This window comes from Hydra viridissima, unplaced genomic scaffold (genome assembly GCF_058129835.1).
Source record: "Hydra viridissima isolate aposymbiotic clone 2 unplaced genomic scaffold, HvirCarnegie_v1 scaffold_10, whole genome shotgun sequence".
NCBI classification, from domain to species: Eukaryota; Metazoa; Cnidaria; class Hydrozoa; order Anthoathecata; family Hydridae; genus Hydra; species Hydra viridissima.
The window spans coordinates 1,600,140-1,610,251 of record NW_028324309.1 but is presented as its reverse complement, the minus strand read 5'-3'; the positions used below and the strand labels follow the sequence as shown (position 1 = coordinate 1,610,251).

At 30.7% G+C, this 10,112-nt stretch overlaps 1 long non-coding RNA gene across 1 annotated transcript; it reads left to right on the top strand.

Annotated features, from left to right (window-relative positions):
• The first annotated feature begins 15 nt into the window (after nt 1-15).
• Nucleotides 16-8,236, top strand: LOC149882557 (uncharacterized). The gene is made up of 3 exons (XR_016456369.1): nt 16-613; nt 3,723-3,815; nt 5,791-8,236. It is a non-coding gene; the product is annotated as an uncharacterized LOC149882557 (long non-coding RNA).
• Nucleotides 8,237-10,112: the final 1,876 nt, after the last annotated feature.

Sequence of the window (10,112 nt, the reverse complement as noted above, 5' to 3'; positions counted from 1 at the left end):
TTATTGTTTGATAAAGCGGGAAGAAGAAAAGTCAGAAGAGCGGAAAGAAAAAAAGTTAAAAACAACGATCGTTAAAAGACGTACACTCGGAGACTTGTATATATCAATAAATGATGAAAAAGTATCGTAACCGGAATACAATCAAAGGCGAAGACTCATAAACGATAAAACGGAAAGAAAAAAAGTTAAAACTTACGAAGACTCATCAACCGGCCGTGTAAATAAATGATGAATAGATACTTCACCCGAAAACAACCAAAAACTATAAATTCTTTAAAAAAATATAGTTTTACAGAGACGAGGGAGATAGATAAAAGGAAGCAGACGGAGTCTTAAAGAGAAGTAAAAGAGAGTTTTAAGGAAGTTTTTTAAGAAGAATTTTAAAGAGAGAGAATTTTTGTGATTAAAAAATATTTGAATAAAAATAAAGCTTTATGAGTTTGAAAAACAGAAAAAGAAGTAAGGAATTAAACAGAAGTCAGAAGAAATATTAATCAAAGAAGAATAACCAGAAGATTTCAGCAGTTTGAAATAAAGGAGAGATATTCGTATAAAAAAGAAGAACCAAAAAGAGGAGTAACCAATAAAAACAGTATCGAACACCACAAGCAGAGTAAGAGAGCATTATTTGTATTTATATAAACGTAGTGAATAAAAAAGTGCTAACCATTACACACTATTAGAACGTTTATTGAGTTATATTGTACAATAGAATATACTGAGGACGGCAAACAAAACCTTAACCCTTTACACATAACACTAGACCAATTCCTCCCTAAGTCCTAAACTTTACTAATACTACATACTACAAACAGACAAACATTTAAACCAACTAATAAACATTAAGTTATTTAATTATTTAAAAACATCGCCCTCACACTGGAGTTCCAATCGAGATCAACTTATTCACTTATATCTTCATAAATTAGTGAGGTGCTTGTACGGATTACATTTTATGACTCTTTCATTATTAATCATTTTCAAACAATTTAATTGTTTGTTTTGAAGAAGAAATTGAAGAGAAAACATTTAAAAAAGAAATCATTTTGTTTAAGAAAAAAGTAGAAAAAAAAAATTTTTTTTCAAGCAAATGAAATGCACATTTTTGATAAACATTTCAAAAAATTTTAATCAACATCAAAAAAATGGCAACGTCATTCAGGTTCACCTCACACCAATCATAATCCTAATGCTATACCACTATTTTCTTCAAAAACACCGTCTAAACCTAACTGTCTTACAGCCGACAACGACGGTTCACCATTAGAACATTTTAATCGAGATTCTCTTTGACATGAGGAATGTAATGGACATAATGAGTATATCGATAAAATCGTAAGTGAAAAGAGAATAGAATATAAAAATGGAAAAGGTTGTAAAATAACTGTTAAACTCCACAGCAAAAAAAGAAGCTGAAGCTTTTCTACTAAGACAGAAATATGAGAAACACGTTTTGATTGGTCAGAAAAACTTAAAAGCTTACTCAGACCAACGATCGATAGTCAAGCTTAGCACAGTTTAACGGAGTACCAGATGACGACATTAAAGAATTTTTCCTTCAATTTAAAAGAACAGCAACTTTCAACATAAAGGACAATAACGAACAACTTTGCTCTTTTCCACTTTGCTTAAATAAATCTGTTTATCTATTAATCTTATTATCTAATTATTTATTCTATTAATCTCTTCCACACCTAAGAAGACAAGATTTATAATTGACTCAACAAGCTTTTCAGAATGAGTATGAGCCATAAGAGACATACACACAAGCAGTCAGAATCGCTGGAGTAAAAAATTCAGTTAACATGGGTGATGAGGCTTTTATAGTTGAAACAGTAGTATAAAACATGACAAAACTACAAAATCAGTTGGCTAAACTAAACTCTGTATCATTAGCTGAGAGTGATACACCACCAGTGATTGCGTATAGTTCAACACCTGCGAATTTAGCTAACCCCGATGCAACTAGAGAAGTAGCAAGGCTCAAAGACGAGAACAAAAAGTTAAAAATGCGTCTACAGAGATAAACGAATAATCAGGATCATAACCCAATTCTAGCAAACCAACTAACCTGCTTTATATACAGTAAGACGGAACGTTTAGCAAGACAATGCAAACAGGAATACCAAAATCCTAGAATACCACAAAATAGCAACTCGCAGCATCAGTGCAGGAAAAACTTTACACAACAACCGTAATAGAGAAACAATAAAAACTGGACAACACGAAATTTTTATAACAGGAACAGAAATATGTATATCAAATACACTCAACCAAAGTCGAATAACCAAAATTAAAAAATTAACTCAAATAAACCACAACAAACTTACAAAGACGATAACTTTAGATCAAAACAACAAAATAACAACAAGAATCACGCGCAAAATACTGGATCAGGCAACCATGAAAATCAAAGAACAATATGCCGGTTCGCATACTGGGCGTAGATAGCATTGTCCGATATCAAGAGGATGGTTTCAAAATGATGACAACACGACTTTTGAATATGACAATGAGAAAGATTATCTTTGGAATGACTATTAAGATAACAAGTGCACCCCAAACGAGGATGAGAGTAACCGAATGCAACAGGAAATCAAGGACTTACGTTAACAGATCACCCATGAGATGAGCTGTCTATAAGATCAGTTTCGATATTTGCTACAATATATTACTGAGCAAAATCCGCCTCCACAAGAGAACGAAGAAATGAACAAGAAAGATTTTGATCCACCAAACGCAACAAGCTGTGAACTCCAAAATATGAAAAACATCAAAAAGGAAGGTCCAGAAATTATCAATGATAAAGCAAGGTTAGCTGGTAGCTTCCATGATTTTAAAAGTAATTTAAAAATTATTCAAATTAACACTGACAAAATAGTCACAGCTACCTACCCGAAATAGTTGATGATAATTCTTAAGTAGAGATAGAAGATTACGTTACACATCAATATTTCAATCCGGAAGAATATTGCAATTAAAATAAACAACGAAATTGATCAAAATTCTACAGATATCAGACTCTACGAAGATCAAGAGGATGCTTATAAACTACAGATATCAGACTCTACGAAGATCAAGAGGATGTTTATAAACTAGTGAAAAAGTTTCATCATACAACTCTAAAGAAAGTTAATTTAAATCAGCTACTTCACTTTCCACTCAAAAGCATATCACTCAATTGTGCCTTGCATAAGCCATATAAGGAAAGTAGAAGCCATAAAATGACTGCTCTACTCTGCAGTTCTTTTTGTTCATTCCGTTATTTCTTCTTTGTGCAAAAAATATCAATCATGAAACGATGTATGGTTTTAATACAGCTAAACCACTTCTCCATGAACACATAGAAAATAAGTTTAAATTTTTCTTCGAAAGCCAAATATTGTACTCAAAAGTTCAAAATCTTTCTCCCAATACCAAGTATAACTAAATATACTATTACGAACTCATATCACAAGAATGATGCTTTAGAATCTAGATTAACTAAGCCCTACTCAACTATAAAAACACGACGTTTCATTATGACAACGTTTTAAAGGATATAACAGTATTAGGTAAAGTATTGAAAAAGGGATATAATGATCCTTTGGCTGTTATATTAAAGACGCCAACAGATTTAAATGTAACAGTAAGAACACCAATTATTAAAACGCAAGAATACTATCAAAAGTTAAACAAAGTAAATTTAATAACAAATAACTTATTTTGTTATTTTGTTTCAGGTTTACCGAAAAGGTAAACGAATTTCAAGAAAAGAATATAAAGGTATTACGGATAACATGCGCTTGGATAATGCATTGGGAATATTCACCCATGTAAGCGATTTAAAATACATATTTGATATTTTATGATGATGATGATGATGATGATGATGATGATGATGATGATGATGATGATGATGATGATGATGATGATGATGATGATGATGATGATGATGATGATGATGATGATGATGATGATGATGATGATGATGATGATGATGATAGATGGTGATAGATGATGATGATAGATGATGATGATCACTTAAAATGTTACAAGCTTTTATTAATGTTTATGTATTTACAAGACATGCAAATGTTTATAAGCAGATTTTTTTTTAAGTTTTTTCTTCATAACTTTTTGACTTAGGACTGAAAATGAATGATATTTTTAACAATTTTTCCTATCATGTGATAATATAGTATGATTTATTCAAAAGAATGATAATTTGAAATGGAAGGAAGATATTCAAATTTTATTGAAAACATAACCGTGTAAAAGTTTACAAACAATTTCATGCCCCATTAAGAAAATCAAAACTTCATTAACAAAAATGTTTTTATATTAAAATTAATTTACTGAATATGATATTTACCTTTAATTGAATTTAATTAATTCAAAATAATAGAAAAGTCAAAATAATCGTCAAGAGGAAAAAAAAACTTAGTAACATGTGCTGTAGAGAAGATTCCTTATTAGCAAATTTCTGAGCTTTATGATGTGGCTAAATCAAAAAGTAGCGTACTAGTTAAGAAATACAGAAATCAAAAGACATATGAAAACAAACCTTTTTCAGGAAGGCCAAATATAACTAATGAACAGCAAGACAGAACTTTGGTAAGGAAATAAAATCAAGATCCTCGCAGAAGTGCTGTCCTGTTAAATAGCATTTTGAGCAATAATTCTGTTATTAAGTGCAGCGCAGATACTACAAAATGTCGTCTGGGTCAACGCAATTTGTTTGGTCATTGTCCTGCCTAGCAACTATTAATGTTGTTAAATAATCGCTCAACCAAATAATTTTTGCAAAAGATCTTTTGCATAGGACTTGACAAGAATGGTGAAAAGTCTTATTCAGTGACGAGTCAAAGTTTTGTATGTTTGGTAGCAATGGTATCAAGTTCATAAGACGTCTGAAAAACGAAAGGCTTGCTCCTAAGTATCAAATGCCAACAGTTAAGGATGGTGATGGCAATATAATTGCCATCAGCAATATTTGCCAACCATCACTATTTGGTGATTTTTCAGTCGTGATTCTATTGATCCACTTCATCGCATCGAAGGCGTCATGAATCAGAATATGTATTTAGATGTAATCAAGAATATTATATTGCCACATGGAAAGAAAAAAATGCTTCGTAGTTGGATTTTCCAGCAAGACAACAATCTAAAGCACCGTGCAAATCTAAAAAAAAATTTTTCAATTTGAAAAAAGTTCCCAGTTCAAACTTGTCTCATCAAAAGCCAGATTTAAAGCTAACAGAATATCTTTGGGAATATTTCGATTGTCAGTTGAAAGGCGAAAAACTGACCAATATTTTTTTCCAGTTGCTTTCGGAATGTTGGAAAATGTCCCGATAGATTTTTTGATCAACTTAGTTGACTTTATACCTTGTTGTTATTAAGCAATTTTAAAATCTAGAGGCTATCCAACAAAATGCAAGGGTGCTGTGATGAAAAATTGTGGAGGAATTAAAAATAGTGGTCTTATATATATATATATATATATATATATATATATATATATATATATATATATATATATATATATATATATATATATATATATATATATATATATATATATATATATATATATATATGAGAATAGAGAACTCAAACAGAAATATTTCGATGATAATAATTAAATTGCCTCTAAGGTTGGTGAAAAAAAAATTTTAACCAAAACTATGGTTCTTTTAACAAAATAAAGTAAAATGATTATTACTGTTATGCACACGAATGCAGCTTCATTTGAAATATTTTTGACTTGCCAATAATTAGAGTTACCACCTCTTAATGTTATTATAGACTGACAGCGCCGTGGCATGCTTTCAAGTTGTCGTTTTGGATAAGACACGCGGATAAGACTTTTTCACAACTCGTCTAAGCTGTTAGATGGTGGATTTTGGTTCCTAACACGACGTTCCATTATGTTCAAAGATGCTCAATTGGATTCATACCTGGACCGCAAGCTGACCACTTCAAAACTTGAATATCATCATTATTTAAATATTCATTAACAATATTTAATGTATGTAATATAATATTTCCTGTATAATAAAGAATCCATCTTTAATGTACAATGCAAAAGGTACTACAAAAGGTTAAAAAATGTCTACTATGTATCTTTGAGAAGTCAGACGTCCACCATCAACAAAAAAAACCTCTGTGCGAGCTTTTAAAGTTATTACGCCCGATACTATCACTGAGCCGCCTCCATATCAAGTGGTTTCTTGAACGTTACCGGCAAGATATCTTTCATCTGGCTTTCTGAACACTCTTGGGCGGCAATCAGAACTTACAAGGGTAAACCTTGACTCATTCATAAAAAAGACCTGCCCCCAACCATGTACTTCCTTATTCATATGTCACCTTGCAAAAGCCAGCCTCTTTCTTCGGTGGTTTACAGACAATCTGGAACCAGTACTGCTGCCCGAGGTCGTAAATTTAAAGCACAAATCCTTCTTCTTATGGTATCTTGATTAACAGCTGTTCCATGAGCTCAACAAGTTGTATTTGGAGACGTCGTGTTGTAGTGAACTGTTCTCTCAGTGATTGAAGCATTAAAAAAAATTTAATTTTATTAAGTTATTTTTATTGGATTTTAAGTTAATTTTATTGGTTATGTTAGACGTGGTTTGTTTCTACTTTACAATATTAGTATATATAATATTGTGTAAAAACTTTTAAAATAAAGCATTGATTAAAAAGGATTATTTTTTAATAAAACCATAACTTTAAATCTCATTACCGTATAGCTAAACTTTAATATTTTGCAAAAATATTACCAGAATTGAATTCCCTATACCCAAATACCTCGGAGTTCAAGCGTACTAATCGCTGTTCTAAAAATTTAAATTTAGACTCATGTATGATATAGTCTAATGACAGTAGCAATCTCATTTATTATTGGTGCATTAAAGCGACCAGAATGGTGACCAACAGGTACTTTGTCAACTCTGAATATGAGCTTGTGATTGTCAACTAAATAAACCCACGCATGGGTTGTAAGTGTTTTGGCGGGAAACTCAACGGTTTTGGCAGAAAATTCAACAGTTTCGGCAGGAATATCAACGTTGTTTGCTGAAAATCCGGAAAAACGTTCAAAAATTGAGTTTTGTATATGGAAAAGTGGGACAATTTTAGGGAGTTTATTTAATGAAAAACATATCTATCTCTTTTTTGTTTTAAAGATATGCAAGTTTTTTGTTTAAACGTTTCCTTTCAGTTAAAAAATTTTTGGTGTTTCAGGACTAATCCACTAACTTAGGGATGTCCATGATCAGGAAAAGAATGTTATCATTGAATTCATAACATGAAGTTTTCCCTAGGTGCAAAATTACAACACATTTGATAAATCCCCACAGAGTTACCACACTCCACCTCGAAGGGGACTCAAACTTGGTTCCAGCAAAAAGCATTCTGAAAATAGAGTCCTGCTCCAAACCTGACCAGAAACCTTCCCTGGGAAAATGTAGGCCTGTCTCCAAAATTTTGTGCAGATTGGTTTAATTGTCTGGATTTCTATAAAGAACAAACAAACAGCAAACAGACAAACCTTGTCTTTATTAATATGGTCTGTAGATTCATAATTTGACAACGGTTTTACAAATGAATTGATAAAACCTTGATAAGGTTACAACTAATATTTTTGATTGTTCCGTACGTTATAATACTAGTTGTGCCTTTCAGCTTATCTATTTGTGGGATAAAAACAAAATTTCTGAGATAAAGCTTTGTGAAGAAAGATTTTCCAATAGGCTTGATTAAATGACCTCCTCACACAACAAGAGATGTTTGAATAATAATTAGCACTTCAAGGATGGGTTTTAACCTCTTGGGATGATAATGATAAAAGGAAACATGATTACAGAAAATGCAATTAATCTTGTGAAAACCAGACTAGCAGAGTATGAGGTTTCAATGGAGGAAGATGTTGTTGCAGCAATCACAGATGGAGCAAGTGTCATGATGAAGTTTGAGAGAGAAACAGAACCTCTTCACTTTTCTTGCGAAGATGAAGACTGAGATTGAGAAGATTAAAATGGCATTGATTTTCATCCTAAATTAAAAGTCTTAATTACAAAAGTCAGAAAAATTGTAATTTTATTCTTCAGATCACTAGTCAAAAATGATGACATGCTTCAGCCTCATGTCAGAAATCTTTTTGGAAAAGAAAAGCAATTGCATCTTGGCACATGAACTAGGTGAACAGTCTCTTGAAAATGCTGCAGTGTTACTATGAAATGAAAAAGGAGATAAAAATGGCAATGGTGGAACTAGATCCGAAATTCAATCTTGATGAAGAAGAACTTACTAAGATGAAATAAATTTGTGAGGCACTCACTCAACTTGAGATGGCTGTCAATTTCCTTTGCCAAGAGAGTGCAGATCTTATTCTTGCAGAATAGATGCATGTAATTTTAAAAAAAGTTATTGATAAGAGATACAGCTTAACTTGAAAGAAGGTGTACCCCGACGGTGACCATTTAAACACAACAGTTGATTAAAACTTGCATAAAACATTAACAGAAAAGGTTTTTGCGTCTTGAACACCATGCAGTGAGCAATATACTCTTTTACAACCTTACAACGCTCACAAGCATCTTTTAAAGTGTGTTCAACAGCTTGTTTCATAAATTGTGTTGTTGTCTTTACATTTAAAAAAAATGAGGAAACAAAAACTCTCATCAGAAATGCCCAATCATTTGAAAAAAGAATTCAAGAGGGGAGAAATTTAAACTTAGTTTATCTGTTTTCTCATTTAAATTTTTATGAATTCATAGAAAAATCAAGTATCTCTGTGGAAAAAAAATTTAACAAACAATAGTTTGTTCTCTCACAATTCAACTGCTTCAAACAAAGTTCAAACCGAAGTAAGAATATAAAGTTGATGATCCAGATTTTAGAAATTGCAACTCTAACTGAAGAAACAGGCTAAAAGAACATTTTTTTCTTGTGACACTTTATGTGTTTGATAATTTTGTGTCAGCATTACAAAACTGAAAAATAAATATTTACATTAAAAATCAAGTTTATTTAGTTTTAATTGATATAAAGTACATAAAAGTAAACTAAAAGTTTTTTTAAAAGAAATATGTTATGGTTAAATTTCAAATTTGTTAAACTTTTCGTATAAACTGTTTAGTTGAAAACTTATGATAAAAACTGGGTTTTAAAATTTGAAACCTGTAAAAACCTGAAACCCAGCTTTCAAATATTAAACCCTAAAAGGACTCACTAAAAAACCATATAATAAAAACAACAAATAATAATAACACTAACACAAAGAATTTAAAAAGTGTAATAAAATCAATAAACAATAAAAGTAATAATCAGTAACAATAGTAATAAGTAATATATAATAATATAACCAAATTAATTTAAGATTAGAACAAAAATGCCAAATAATAGCAATAATTTAAAGATTAGTAAAGTTAATAGAAATCATAAATAAGAATAACAATAAAAAAAAAAAAAAACCTGCTAGCACAAGCGTGTTTTAGAGGTTTGAATATAAAAGTATTTATCAGAATGTTGCGGATCTCACGTGTAAAGGACTTAAACAAATGTATTGTTTGAACTTTATTTTTTGGCGTAGAGAGATTATTGATTTGAATGAGGAATTGAAACCAAGATCTTGATTAAAAATAAACCAAAAAAATGCAGCGACTGTATATGTTGATAAAATAACAAAACAATTATTAATGGTTTTAAAAAATTTTTAAATATAATGAAATTGAAAAACAAAAACAATTAGAAATATTTATAAAAATCTAAAAATGTAATGAAAATAATAAACAATAACAAAAATGAATACTATAAAAACTTTTAGAGCATCATTAAAAATGATGATTAACAACAATAACAAATGATAAAAAAAACATCAAATGTAATCAAAGTACTAGGTAATAACAATATTAAGTATTAAAACAAAATTTAAAATATAATAAAAATATTAAATATTAACAATTTAAAGTAATAAAATTGCAGCATTATTAAACGGAAGATAGTTTCTTTGACAAACGGATGGGATGATGAGACCCTTGACATGGGGGTGAGGTGTGTGCTCAAAGAAGTTTTGAAGAGGGTGGAAGAAAATGACCCTGCACGTGGAGAATGGGAAGTAA